The 14,301-nt window shown below is 38.2% G+C and overlaps 1 long non-coding RNA gene across 2 annotated transcripts; it reads right to left on the bottom strand.

Moving 5' to 3' along the window:
* Positions 1-2,725: 2,725 nt before the first annotated feature.
* LOC308383635 lies at positions 2,726-12,579 on the bottom strand. Of its 2 annotated transcripts, XR_013969183.1 has the most exons (4): positions 12,464-12,579; positions 10,173-10,224; positions 8,713-8,772; positions 2,726-2,956 (listed from the first exon to the last, which is right to left on the bottom strand). It is a non-coding gene; the product is annotated as an uncharacterized lncRNA (long non-coding RNA). The 2 variants fall into 2 exon arrangements; XR_013969184.1 differs by lacking the exon at positions 2,726-2,956 and having other exon boundaries at positions 8,594-8,772.
* Positions 12,580-14,301: the final 1,722 nt, after the last annotated feature.

The following is a 14,301-nucleotide window of genomic DNA, read 5'->3' on the forward strand; positions in this document are numbered from 1 at the left end:
AGAAACTCTGAATTTTAAAGCAATTTCCTATTCTTACTATTTTGTTTCTGCTCTTGTATATTTATGGAATTTATCACATAAAACATTAACTGACCTATTATATGTTAACACATATAGACCCACACAGAGCCAACCACAGCAGTTTAACATATTCTATTTACAAAAGGACTGATGACAGAATAAGAAGAAATCCTGCAAACAAAGTCTTGCTGTTAGTTGCTGCCAGAATAACTTTGAAACTAGCAGATAAATTAGCAAGAGTTCTGTCCTTGAGTCGACTGATTTCCTGAAGAGTGGGCAGGCAGGTGAGTGGATTTATTTTGCAAAACTGAGTCTCCTTCTTCTTACAAAGGTCACGTGAGGGGAAACTCAAACAGACCGGGGTCCAATAGTGAGTTAAACTTTCATAGGAGCAGACAGAGGAATGATCCAAGCTTTTGGCAGTGACACTCGCACACACTGGGAGATTTTCCTAGAAGGGGAGACGAGACCAATGTTAAGTACTCTAGTACAAAGGACAGGGAACATTTCCTAACAGCGTGGCGTTACCGCTTCAACAATCTGGCGAGGGTGAAATGGTAAATGGTAAATGGCCTGTATTTATATGAAGAGGAAGAGCGGGTCTTTCAATGCTGCAGGAGGGATGGAGAGATGAGAGGCAGGTGTGTGATGAGGTCACAGTTCCAGGTGGTGGCCGCAGTCCACACAGACGCACAGGAAAGAGATGAGGCTGCTGTGAGGAGGTAAGGAGGTAAGGGGACCATGACAATAAGCTGACACCTGAGAAAACAGTCATGCATATATTTTGGAATATTCATGCTAAAGAACTTAAGATTCACTCTTCAGGCCAGAGTATGATGGGGTTTAGTGGGGAGATAGTGTGGACTGCCTACTTTACTGGTATTTTCAATTTTAATCTTTAATTCAAATAGAAAGATATTAATCATTTCTTCTAAGACTTTCTTTGACTCCTGGCTCGTGGGGGTCTTCTGCATACACAACACAATTTCTTGGTTCATGGTCTGCTGCTGATGAGCACATTATTAAGACGACTGTGGCTCACACAGACACCTCCTGTAAATGACTGGAATTCTTCATTAGCATGCATTCAATATCACGTTTAAATGGGAATGACACACAATGCCCTTTAATATGTGAACTCCAGCTCAAAAATTTGAATTTACCTTGGGAAAGCCAAACATGAGCTGGGGCTTTCAGTTATTAAAGTATTAGTAAATAAACTGCGGGTGCAGTATTGTGTGGGCTCTGCTCGAAAAAAGAGAAAGCTGTAGCGTGTTTTGAGTTTTGCTGACAGGCACCTACCCGTCTAACTAGAGCAGTTTGGTTTGCCTCATCGGTGTATTACCCACAGTAAATGGTGGTCAGAACGCCCCCAGTATCGATTAGCAGATGGGACAACCACAATGAAAGTGAAGACATAGAAAAGGCCTGTCTAAAAAAAAATCAATATCACTGTAGGTGTGTGGTGTGTGGTGTGTTCAACTGCTTCACCTTAACATCAAATAGCCCTATCCAGCAACTCCAGTGCTTTTGCTAAGACCAAAAAGAAACAAAAACAGCAATTTTGTCAAGCAGAGCACAGCAGTTACTGGTGTAGCTTTGATTACTAACCTCTTAAAACACCAAAGTAATGAAATAGTACAATCTAATAACTGTTTGAAGTATTGGTACTTCACACAGTAACAAATGCTACTATATTAAGAAAGTTTATCCTATTTGAAGCCAGGAAAGAAAGGCAGCAAAATGCAAACTGGCTCAGTTAACAGGCTTATTGCAAATAATATCACAGTTCTAACACTAAACCAGGATCCAACCATTTTCTTCCACTAATCCAAATCCGTTTTCATGGAGTCTATCCCAGATGACATTGAGCAAGACCCTGAACAGGTCACCAGTCTGTTAAAGGGTAAACTTGGAAAGACAGACAACCATTGACACTCACAATCACATCTATGGACAATTTAAAATCACCATTTAACCTAACCCCACTAACTGCATGTCTTTGAACTGTGTGGGGAGACATGCTGACCCGTGTCATCATGCTCCACACAGAAAGGCCCCGACCTGGGTCACACCTTCAGAGTTAAGTTAATTTATGTTTAAAAACTGTTTTAGTTTTTGTTCTTTCAGCTGCAGCCTGTGTGATCTTTAATGGATCTTTGAGATCTTTTAAAAACATACAATAATCCCAGGCTTAGTGTGCATGCAAATTTGACATAAGACCTGCAGGCATCCTGTCTTCCAGTTATATATAAATGCATATAAAACAATGAAATTAAAGACATTATATGTTATCAATCACTATAGAGCTTCTGTAACAACCTCTGGGCTGCTGGGCTAACAGGTTGTCTTTGACTTTGTGTTTCATGTTGCACATGCCCAGTGGGTGTGGCCCAGTCATCAGAGATTGGGAACACCCGAGCTCAGCGTTCCCCAGTATAATGAGAGAAGATTACTCTGCATTTCATGTGCCACATGCAACCATACCAACATGATCTGTTATGATATAACTCACAACTTTTACTTACTCTGGTAATTCCGCATGTTTTTGTTCATTTCAAAGAAAAGGTTTGTTTAGTTTTTGTTTTCTGTTTTTCACTTGATCAATTGTGTCATCTTTGGTTATTTGTCACTGTTTTTGAGCCAGTTGTGACACATCTCACTATCTGCTCCCAGAGGTCTAAGGGATCTTCTAGGGCCAGTGACACTGATTTCTACAGAACTGATTGGTGAGTAGGTGGTGATTTCGTACCTGCTGATCTCTAATGTGGACCCTCCGCAGCATAAGTTACCATGGCAATATACCGTGGAAAACCCAGCGTTAACACTTACCTGGATACGACAAAAATCCTGCTTCATCCTACAGGTTTCTGATAGAAAAATGACGTTTAGATCTAAGTTTGATCTAAATAGGTTTCTCTTCTCTCTTCAGCTCCTTCAGGGATGGGGAACAAAGACATAAGACATGCTGTGACTGTCATATTCACAACCACACAATTGAAATAACAATTTGTTGTCATTCAAATGACACATACAGATTTAAGGTTTCACGCCTTCTAACACCATCACTGTGTATACGTGAACGTGCAATCACTGGAGTTTGTTGAGTTCAGTTAACTTGGTTCATTTGTTTGAACACACTCTGACCTGTCTGCTGCAGCCACTGTTGGTTTGATAAATGAGGAGAATGAGGGTGGAGATGGCTGAAATACAGAGGCCAAACAAGTGAACCATCTGCTGCGATGGCATGGCATGCTTGTAATGAGTCATTTCATTATTGTGCTGGTGTTTTTTCCCCTTTGCATTTGTACATTTGTACATTTTCTCTGCTTGATACTGGTTGACTTAGCTCTCATTTTATTAGAGCTGTGTTGAGTTAAGGGGCGAGTTGGGAGTTCGCCTTGTAGTCGGAAGGTTGCTGGTTCGAGCCCCGGCTCGGACAGTCTCGGTCGTTGTGTCCTTGGGCAAGGCACTTCACCTACCGCCTACTGGTGTTGGCCAGAAGGGCCGATGGTGCGATATGGCAGCCTCACTTCTGTCAGTCTGCCCCAGGGTGGCTGTGGCTACAACTGTAGCTTGTGTGCATTTGTACCAGTGTGTGGATGTGTGTGTGGATGACTGGACTGTAAAGTGCTTTGGGGTCCCTAGGGGGACTAGTAAAAGCGCTATACAAATACAGGCCGTTTACCATTTAAGGAGTGTTTATGAGTAGGATTCTGCTTATTTCTTAAAATAGTTTATTTTTACTGCACTTTATGTTTTGCGTTGTTAAAACACACTTTTTTTTTGACAGTACACCTGTGGCTGTGTGTTCTTTGACTTTGTAGCAGCCTACAGATGTATAAAGCTTCTTCTTCTTCTTGTTCTTGCTGTTTCGTTTAGAGGTCATCAGTGAAGGACGGTGAAGTATATAGGATGCCTGTCCACACAGAAGTAAACATTAGGCTTTTGTTCACATTTCAGCACCAGTAAAGGACTGATTACATTTACAGAGAGTGCAAAATGCATCATTTTCTTGCTTTTAAATGACATGTGCAGCATATTAAAAAAGCTGTATTTGACGGGGACTACCAATACTGTCACCTTGGACCAGAGAGTGTTCTCAGGGGCTAAAGTGGGCGGGAACAACACTGAATGGCGTATGGCACACAGTGTTTCTGCTAGCTAAGGGTAACAACTCTGTATCTTCCATGGAAGAAAAAAATGTGGATGTGAGATCATTTTACTTTTAGAAATGGAGAAAAATGTAAGAAAGAGAAGACAGGAGAGGACGATTCGATTCTTGAAGATGAAGTCTGCTCAGGAAGTGACATGGTAAAAAAGTACACCCACTGTCAGGTTTTATACTGTATATCAGAATAAGATGTGATTTAAAAAAAATACAGTAAACTGTAGTATTCAACAGGTTTCAAAATAAGTAAATCCAACCTGAGATGAACAACAACACATGACATCTTAGACTGTTATTATTAACTGAACATCTGAAGCCAATATACACAAGCAGAGTGTGTTACAGTTTTAGTCTCTCACTTTGTTGTTGGAGGAATTTTGGCTCTTCTCTCTACATTGTTGCCGCAGCTCATTGAAGTTTGCGGGGATTTGTTTATGCACAGCTCTCAGCTCCCACCACATGTTCATTATGTTGAGGTGTGAAGTGTGATTGGGCCATTGAAGTACCTTGATTCTTTTCTCTGTGGGATCATTTTCCTGTTGTATGATCCAGTTTAAGACGAGCTTTAGCTGTCAGACAAACATCCTCACACTTGACTCTAGAATAGAGACAAGACACTTTCCCCTATGAAACCAGAATATAATGCTGCATGACACAATTTTTCACACAACGCTTCTGCATTTTTGGTTAATTTTTTGATGAATAATGTAATGGTGTTGTCATTTTTTGTCATTCATCTAAGGTTGTATTTACCTCATTTCAAGACCTGTTAAGGACAAGGTTATTTTTTATTGTGGCATGATACACGAAACCAGAGACCTGACAAAGTGTATTTTCTTATGGCTGTTAAACTATTATAGCTATAACATCACTATGAACTGAGTTATATTTCTGATCCTAACTTTAACAGTTGTTTGATTATCAGTACTGTGTCTGCTTTCACGTTGTATCCTTATCAAGGTGCTTACTTATCATTACCCAGATTTTAAATGCCTGAAAGTAGAAAACGTTTCTAATTGCTGCCTCTGATCATTTATGCTGTCAATAATACAATGTATGAGATATATTGTTGATTTGGTTATCTGCATCGGCAAATAATAGTCTATTTAGTCTCTGCATATCAATTAAAAACTGAAACAATCCCTGGACAGTAAATCCCTGAAATAATCAAATGTGTCAAACAGATGGATGCACATTGTAGGATGTACAAAGAAACGGCTATCACACAACATCATTTAAATGTAAATGAAGGGGTAGCTGAATCTGCAGGATTTCTAAGCTCCTCTGCTTATTAATACAAACTTGTTGCCGCAGAAAAAAAGAAAAAAAATGCACAAATCCACCAGTATCTTGAAAATTTTGCATTTTGATGAGGATAAACAACATATTGTAATAAGCATTTATGAGTGAAAATGTGCTGCATTTTTTGGAGCTTCTACCATTTAAATTTGACATAAGCTGATGCTAATTCCAGGATCTTGTTCTCTGTCACAATTCAGTTTGGCTTAACAGCAGGGGAAATATCGCCTGGAATGACTTATACAACTAAGGATGCTCTTTGTCTACCTTTTATTCATCCTCCCCCTCTACCTCTCCCTGCAATGTAGCCATTGATTCATCTCAGACACAAGAGTGACCTTTGACCCCTTGTTCTGATTCATAATTGAACAATTTAGCATTTTATGTTTGTGCCTGTGAGTAGCCACTGCTGCCAACCAGTAATTAGAATTTTACATTTTGCACTGACCCACTTTCCAAGTGAGATTTTCAATCACGATTCAGCCAAGATTGTTGATTGTTTTTTTTTTTGTTGTTTTTTTTGCAACTCTGTTAATTGCACCATTTAGTAATAAAACAGAGATCATGCCTTCCATATGTGATTATAATTAATATATCTCATTTTTTAAATATGAACCAACATCATGACTGAATCTGTGCCAGTTTCTAATCATTTTCATTTTTCTCTTTTCTCTAAAATGAAAATACAGCATTGTTATGTCATGTTTTTGTTCACTGTAGAGAAAAGGACTGACACACATGGCCAGAACCAGAAGAAAAATGTTCCTTTCATCTGAAATCTTACCTACTCTTCATCCAGTTTAAGTTAAGATTAAAGATTGGAAAATCTGCACATCATATGGTTGTTCCTTAACTATGGAACAACCATGTCCTATGGATGTGTGTATTATCATCCTGGGTGATGCCACATCCATTATGATGTCCAGTCAAAGGATAAAGATAATCGCTCACAGCAACCTTGTAGTAAACCTTCCTAAAAGGTTTGGAGTGATAATGTAACAAAGCATAAAAGCCCACAGATGGTACATAAATACTGTATTTTGATTGGTAGTCGGTGATATACTAAAGCATGGTAATTTGGTGAATATAATTAAGACACAGTAGCTGTCAGCTCAAGCTGGAGGATGAAAGCCTAGGCCCAAAACTACGTGCCAATCCCTGTGCAAACAGTGTAACAGAAGAGGAGAGTAGTTCAGTGTATGAACCAAGTGTGAGTGGCTGAGGAGTGAATAGTGAGCTTGGTAGGCAGAGGGTCAGGGAAGGCTGAAAATTGCTCTTTTCTGTGGACTGCATCCTGGGCAGCAAAGTTGACATCCTCAGGGGAGCTAACTCAAAAGCAGGGAACACAACACCAGTAAGATTTTGCCAGCTAACTTTCGCTACATAGGGTGGAGAGGGTTTTGACAGGAACCTCTCTTATTTTGGAGCTGCCTTACTGTGAACTGCATGTGGTTTCTTTTTTGGAGACTGATGAGGCCAAACCAGCAAGTAAAAGGGAATGAAATAAACAGTGTTGGGAAGGTTACTTTTAAAATGTATTCCACTACAGATTACAGAATACATGCCCCAAAATGTATTTTGTAACGTATTCCATTACAGTACTCAATGAGAGTAACGGATTCTGAATACTTTGGATTACTTAATATATTATCATGCTTTTTTTACAACTACATGAATGTACTATTGCTGTGTGATTTATTACTATTACTGAAGGCTCGCCATAATACCGCTATAATACCAACTCGCCATAATACCAACTAGATTTTTTAATCTTAATATAAAATGAGTAACAGCAGGTGGACATTAGGTGAGGCTGCACTTTTTGCAGCAATCTCGTATAGAAAACTATTCCGCGCATATATAAAACAGGTCCACAGCTCTGAATCGTAGTAAAGGGACCTCTGGTTAATACGTCGGGTTCCGTGTCGGGCTCATAGCTGAAAACTAGCTTTACTTTGTTGCATGGGTCAACTTTGCTAGCGAGACACAGAGAGAGGCGTTGAAAGGCTGCTCCAATGGAACTTATTGCTTGGGAGGAAAACACAAACACAGTGTACAGTCGAGCCTTAATAGCTTACTTACAACTGGGCTCGTCAGGCACTTTTCTTGGCTGCAGTGGTTATTATTATATTTACATGCTTCCATCTCCTGTTTCTGCTCGTTGAAAGCTCGTACTTTTCCACTCTCCTTTTTCTCCCTCCTCGCGCTCACATACACATAACGGGTATGACAGTCCATTCTCCCTGCAGCACGGACTACACTGCCCATGAGGCTACATTCTTTAGAGCGATGCCTGTAACACTGCCTATTGCCTTCATATTAAATAAATAAAAATATTTCTTCACGTCATTATGAAACGCTAGATTGAGACACAGGCATTTGAACCTCTTAATGCATGTTTTGTTTGGGTTTCCACCGGTGTGGAATTACCAGAAATAGAGAGGGCATAGCCTAACATTTGAAACAGGAAGAGGCCGCCGTGTAATCCATTTATTTCAACAAAGTAACTGTATTCTGAACACCTTTTTAAACGGTAACTGTAACGGAATACAGTTACTCATATTTTGTATTTTAAATACGTAACGTCGGTACATGTACTCCGTTACTCCCCAACACTGGAAATAAACCCCTAAAGAATTAGTAATAAAACATTCTAAGGGTGTCCTAAGTGACCCAAAGGAGCTGAGCTTCCTTAGGAAACGCAACCACTGCTGGTATTTCCTGCCTGTCTCAACTGTGTTTTCTCTGCAAGGTTTTAACAAGTAATCCAAGACTGTACCCACGTTCTTAATATCCTGAGCAATCTCCACAGCCTTACCATTTATAAAGGTGAGGGCTGCTTTAGCTATGTGCCTTTGCTTGTTCTAGAACATTTAGTATAATCACAATAATGTTTTGGTATGCAAGAAGCATAAATGAATCATCCAGCTGTCCATCCATTCATCCAAAAATCAGCAAATTTTAATTCTCTAAACAGATATTAAACACAATTTTATTTACAAAGTTGCTTGAAATTACTAATATATTAGAACATATCTAAGTTTTCTTGACTGCAGCTGAGGGTGGAGGCTGTCATTGGCCTAGAGGTGGTGTACACTGCGGACAGGCCACCGGTGTATCACTGAATGAACAAATAATTTCATCAAAATAATTTAATTTCAGAGTAATTAAAAAAAAATGATTCAGAGAGTATTTGCCGTCAGTTACAACCAAGAACCAACCTGTCAACCTCTGTTTGCCACCATCACGGGGGTGTGCCCCATCTCAACCTGCTCCATCCACTGTGGGAGAAGAAGAAGAAGAAGCCAGCCTGTAGTTAAAACCAGTAAGCAAACAGGAAAATTCAGCAACATTGTGATCACAGTTCTTGTTGGTGGTGGTCTTATTATCTCAAGGAAGTTTAATTACCTCCACCAAGGAGGTAATTTTTTTGGTTTTTGGTGTGTGTGTGTGTGTGTGTGTGTGTGTGTGTGTGTGTGTGTGTGTGTGTGTGTGTGTGTGTGTGTCCGCGCTTGTTTGTTTGACACATCGCTCAAACATCATTTTTAAATTGCTGGTTTCAAAGAAGCTGTCACAACCCTCCTGTTAACAAAGCTGCCTTCACGTGTGTGTGTGTGTGTGTGTGTGTGTGTGTGTGTGTGTGTGTGTGTGTGTGTGTGTGTGTGTGTGTGTGTGTGTGTGTCATAATTCTGTCTGTAAACATGATAGTTTGAAAAGTTTTTAATGAATTCTCATAAAATTTTGTAGGGGTGTAGAGGGGCCCATTAAAATCTGACCTTCAAGGTCAACTTAATGATATGCTGCACTGTAAAAAAAAAAAAAAAAAAAAAAAAAGATTGTAATATAAAAGTATTTTACAGTTTTGTACTGTTCTTCTAGAATATCATTAAATTCACATAAATAGACTGTGATTTTACATTTCAAATGTAAATTAATGTAAAATCACTGTAAATGTATTAAAACATAATTTTCTTGTTTTTTAAATGTATTTGTCTGTACATATGCATATTTAGATTGTTAAAAAACATTCACAAATGTATCATAATTTCACAAATATTTGTCCGTTATTTGAAAGATTGAACTGTTAAATTCAAATGTAATGCTATGGAAAAATATATAAAATGATTCTTATAAACTTTTTTACATTAAATAATTATTATTATTATTGTTATTTAGGGCGATCGTGGCTCAAGAGTTGGCAGTTCGCGTTGTAATCAGAAGGTTGCCGGTTCGAGCCCCGGCTCGGACACTCTCGGTCGTTGTGTCCTTGGGCAAGACACTTCAACTACCACCTACTGGTGATGGCCAGAGGGGAATTATAAAGTGGAATTGTAAAGTGCTTTGAGGGTCTCAAAAAGTGTTTTTTTTGCAATCTGATCCTTTTTCTCTTGGCTGTTTCCTTCAGGGATCACCACAGTGAATGATCCACCTCCATCTAACCCTATGCTCTGCATCCTCTTAACTCACAAGAACTAAATTCCTGTTTTTCATTTCACTTTCGCAAGTTTTTTTTTTCTTTTGTCCTGGATAAAAGAAATTTAATCATATATATTAATTGATATTAATTAATATCAATATTAATAATCACAAGAACCCTTAAGATGAGATAGATAAACTTGTCCCTGCAATACTGTGACAAATACTGTTGTGATAAATATGTAAGGAATTTACATGTACTTACCAAAATAACACCATCTTCTTGAATAAACAGTAACACATAAGGGGAAGAAAATCTGCCAGAAAAGGAAGACAAATAAAAAAAAATAAACTTTAGAAAGACAAACAATTACCGTTTCCAAGCCATTAGTGCATTACTTCATGATACTCCCTTGTAACAAAACAAATCTTACTTGTGCCTCTGTGCAAACTACAGATGGCACGATACCACTTTTTTATGTCCGATACCGATATCATAAATTTGATTATCTGCCGATGCCGATATGAATCCGATATAGTGTATTTTATAATAAATAAAACTGTTTTTATAAATATTTTGCTGCATTTTGTATAAGTTCATACTCAGTTTTAAAAACAAAACATTAAAGCTATTCTGTTATACCTGTATGCAAAAAATACACTGCACCCAAAATATTTTATACTTCAGCAATACTGATCAACCTAAAAAACTTACACCATCCTCCTTATTCAGGTATTCTAAACAGTACATAGAAATATTAAACTAACTAATAGGACTGCCAACTCCCAGCAAAAATATTAGGAAACCACCCCGCACCCTTCGCCTGATAATGCTTAATTGACGTAATCTACTTTAATGCACAGAAATCAATTATTTTTCTATAATAATTTGATTCAACATTTTTCTTCAATACAGTTGCAGACAGCGCAGACAGCGTACCTTCCCAAAGGAAAAAGTGCTATATGTACTACTATTACTAGGGCATATATTAGACTTAATATTTACTACATACAATAATGGATCTCTATACATTTAACCAGATCACCACTTTGGTAGTAAGATTTAGAATAATTATTTATTAAAAGCTAGACATTTTAAATGAGAATAAGAAAGAAAATTATGTCTTTGTGTCTCCCTTTCCCTGTTAATGCCCTACCTGGCCCCCTGGCAAAACTTTGCTAGATCCGCCCCTGCACAGTTACCAGATGTCAGCTACATAGAAAAGGATCCTGGTGTTATTTGTCTCTCATAAACAGTTCATAACTTCCCTTCAACTCATTCATGTGACCTAAAATGTAAACCTGTTTCTTCATTACCTGTTCAGCTCTAATGATTCAGTAAAAACTTCTCCTGGTTTCACCTTCATGTTTCCTTCTCACCACATATCCAAACTATCATGACCAGCAGCTATTACGGCTGTGGCTCCAGAAAACATAAGCGGATACTAGAAGTAATATTAAAAAAATTCTAGCAACAGCTTATCAAGCTTAAACGTGCTGCTGTTGTTTATCTGCCGTTTTCCTCTTTCTAGCGCAAACTGGGTGACTAACAAATGAGAGAGACTAGCGACAGAAAAGCCGATCACCTGATAATCGATCAGTTTCATGATTGAAGTAGCAACAGGAGAGGGAGGGGGGAGAATGAGGGAAGAAGTTTTAGCTGTTCAGCATGAAGACACCGAATAACTCCAGCTTTGTGTCTTTTTTCATTCTAGCTGAAGTATAAAACAAATCGCTTCCTTTCCCCCTCAATACAAAACTCCGACAGCCAGTCCAGCTGTGGCTCCATACATCGGTTGTTAAGCTCAACATGGAAATACTATGCAAACATAAAGAGATGAACTTACACACTTGCTTTACTTCTCTGTGTTAGTTTTCTCTGAGATTAAATGCAGCGGTTTGGAAGCACGTAGCGAGGCTTTAAATGCTAAACCAGACCGCTGACAGGTCTTGCACTCAACAGCTCTATCAAGTGAAGCAACTTCTTTTCTGAGTTAATTTCAGTTCTGACAAACATCACTCTCAGTGCCTTTTGATCTCACATTTTTGGCAACCACTGAGTTATTCTCCTCCACAGTTTACAACCATTATTTTTTTCTGCACAAAAGACGTTGTGCAACGCCAATCCTACTTATTTCCTACTGCACCCCTGACTGTGCAGGTGCGTTCAGAAGCCCCCTCCCCCGCCCGACTATTCCTTAATGCCAATGTTGTGGCGGGAGGGACGATTTCTCCACTTAAAACTGCAGGCGACTGTACAGTGAACTTTACAGCTAACTACAGAGAAATTGCCTCGTTCCATAATTTGTTAGTACAAAGTGTGCCACCAGAACTAAGCTAAAAACATATGACATTTTAACGCATCAATACAATTACTCTTTTAATAGAGCAGTAGCTAATAGAGCACATAGCTAGCTTAAGTCAAATTCATGACAAAGTTCAGAGCTGTACAACTACTTAGACTTCTTTCTCCATGTGCACACGTCTTAAAGAGTCAACATGCTTTGACTGAGGTAAAAAAAATAAAACAAAAACGACCGTAAAAGGTTTACTTACCGAAGCTAGACCACCTTTATATGAAGTTGTGCGATTAACTTGAGCCCGCTTGCAGCACACAAAGAGTCCGCTTCTTCAGTCCGCGTGCAAAATGGTGGCCTGTCCTAACGCATGCGTAAAATGGCCCAGCAGGAGGCTATGAAAAACATACTTAAGCATTTTGAGCTACATTTAATTAACTAAAATTAATTGGATTAAAACGCAGGGAATGTATTCTGGAGTTACTCGAATTATATATGTAGACAGGAATTACTCATTTGAATTGAAAAGATATACCAAAATATAATATGCTATATTTAAAAGGAGACAATATCACTTTTTTCAGTGCAGCTGCTGTAATATTACTGTTTATTTAGGTTTTTTTTTTACGGTGTGGTTGAGAATTGAGAAAATGCCTTATAACTTAGGAAATATGATTCTTACAAGTTTGGTGTGCAGTGTTAACATATAGAAAATAACATATAATGATTGAAAATATGTCCCATTTGACCTCTGACCTCTGCTTCAAGGTTCATAGATTGATCTGAAGTTCAAAGTGATAATAATGCCAATAATGTATTGTCAATAATGTATTGACAATATATGGGCATATAGGGAATGATAGAGGGAGAGATGTATATGGAAGAATATTTTTTTAAACTTACTCAATATTATGTCATATCATATCATTCTTTTCATATCATTGTGCACTTGTTTTTACTGCTATACAAACTTCTTAAAGTACATTTAAAAAGAAGAAAGAAACCAAATTGAATATAGACAGAATGCAATAAAATTCCCCTAAAAGTAAGTGCTGCCCAGAGAGTGAGCTGCCTTGGGAGGTTTGTGCTCTCAGAGTTAACTTTTTGCTATCTCCTTCTTTATCAGTACCTCAAAATTCACATCTTCCTTTTCATTTCTAAACTTAAAAGTTTACTTGTTAATTCTAACCCAACTTCCAGATGTGTCTGTGATGAAACCTTTGCAAATAAATCCCCTTAAGATCACTGAATCCCCTACCTGAATCCTTTTAAGTTCTCAAAGTGGATATATTCTGCTAAATAGCTTCCACATCTGGCAGCTGTTCATAACAACAAAAAGCCTTGATGAACCCATTTGATTCTGCCCACTCCAAACGGCAGACATAGTACAGAACCAGCTGGAGTACATATTGAGAATTTTAGCAGCTAAAGAGCCCGATATATTTTTTTCTAGTAATTGATGAGGAATAAAACTTAACAGGGAGTAATTACTGGAAAGGAATGACTGAAAATGATTCCTGTGTAAATAGGAAAGTGAGTCTTGACACGGAAACCATAACAGCTTAATGATATTTGTGATTTTAAATGCTACAAATGCAGGATATCACATCATATCAAGACATTGCAAGGTTTTTTTTTTTTCTTTTTCTCCACAAATCCCAGTCTTAGTAGGGTGGAAAATCATGCAAAATAGAGAAGCTCGATGAGCTATTAAAATAGCACAGAAAAAAAATACAATCATGATTGTGCCTCAGTAAACCAACAGCATACTAAAAAGCTCAGGCATGCAGATACTGCATAAATGAATAAAGTAAACAGATAACACTGAAACATTATTTCACCCTTTACAAACTGTATTTAATTATCTCATTTACACCAAAAACAGACAGCACTTCATTCACACTCACAGTTCTTCACCTTAAACTCCCACATGCTACAATCCATATTTTTTATTTTGTTTTTTACCTCCGCCACTCTGAAAGTATTAGATGCCATGCTGCTCCTGGCCAGGGTTGAAATGAGGGTGCACTCAGTGTTTCCTGACACTCTTTGCAACACCTCAACTTGATTCTGACATCCATGAAATTCTTCTCTGTG

The sequence above is a fragment of the Rhamphochromis sp. 'chilingali' genome (assembly GCF_963969265.1).
Source record: "Rhamphochromis sp. 'chilingali' genome assembly, chromosome: 16".
Classification (NCBI taxonomy): Eukaryota; Metazoa; Chordata; class Actinopteri; order Cichliformes; family Cichlidae; genus Rhamphochromis; species Rhamphochromis sp. 'chilingali'.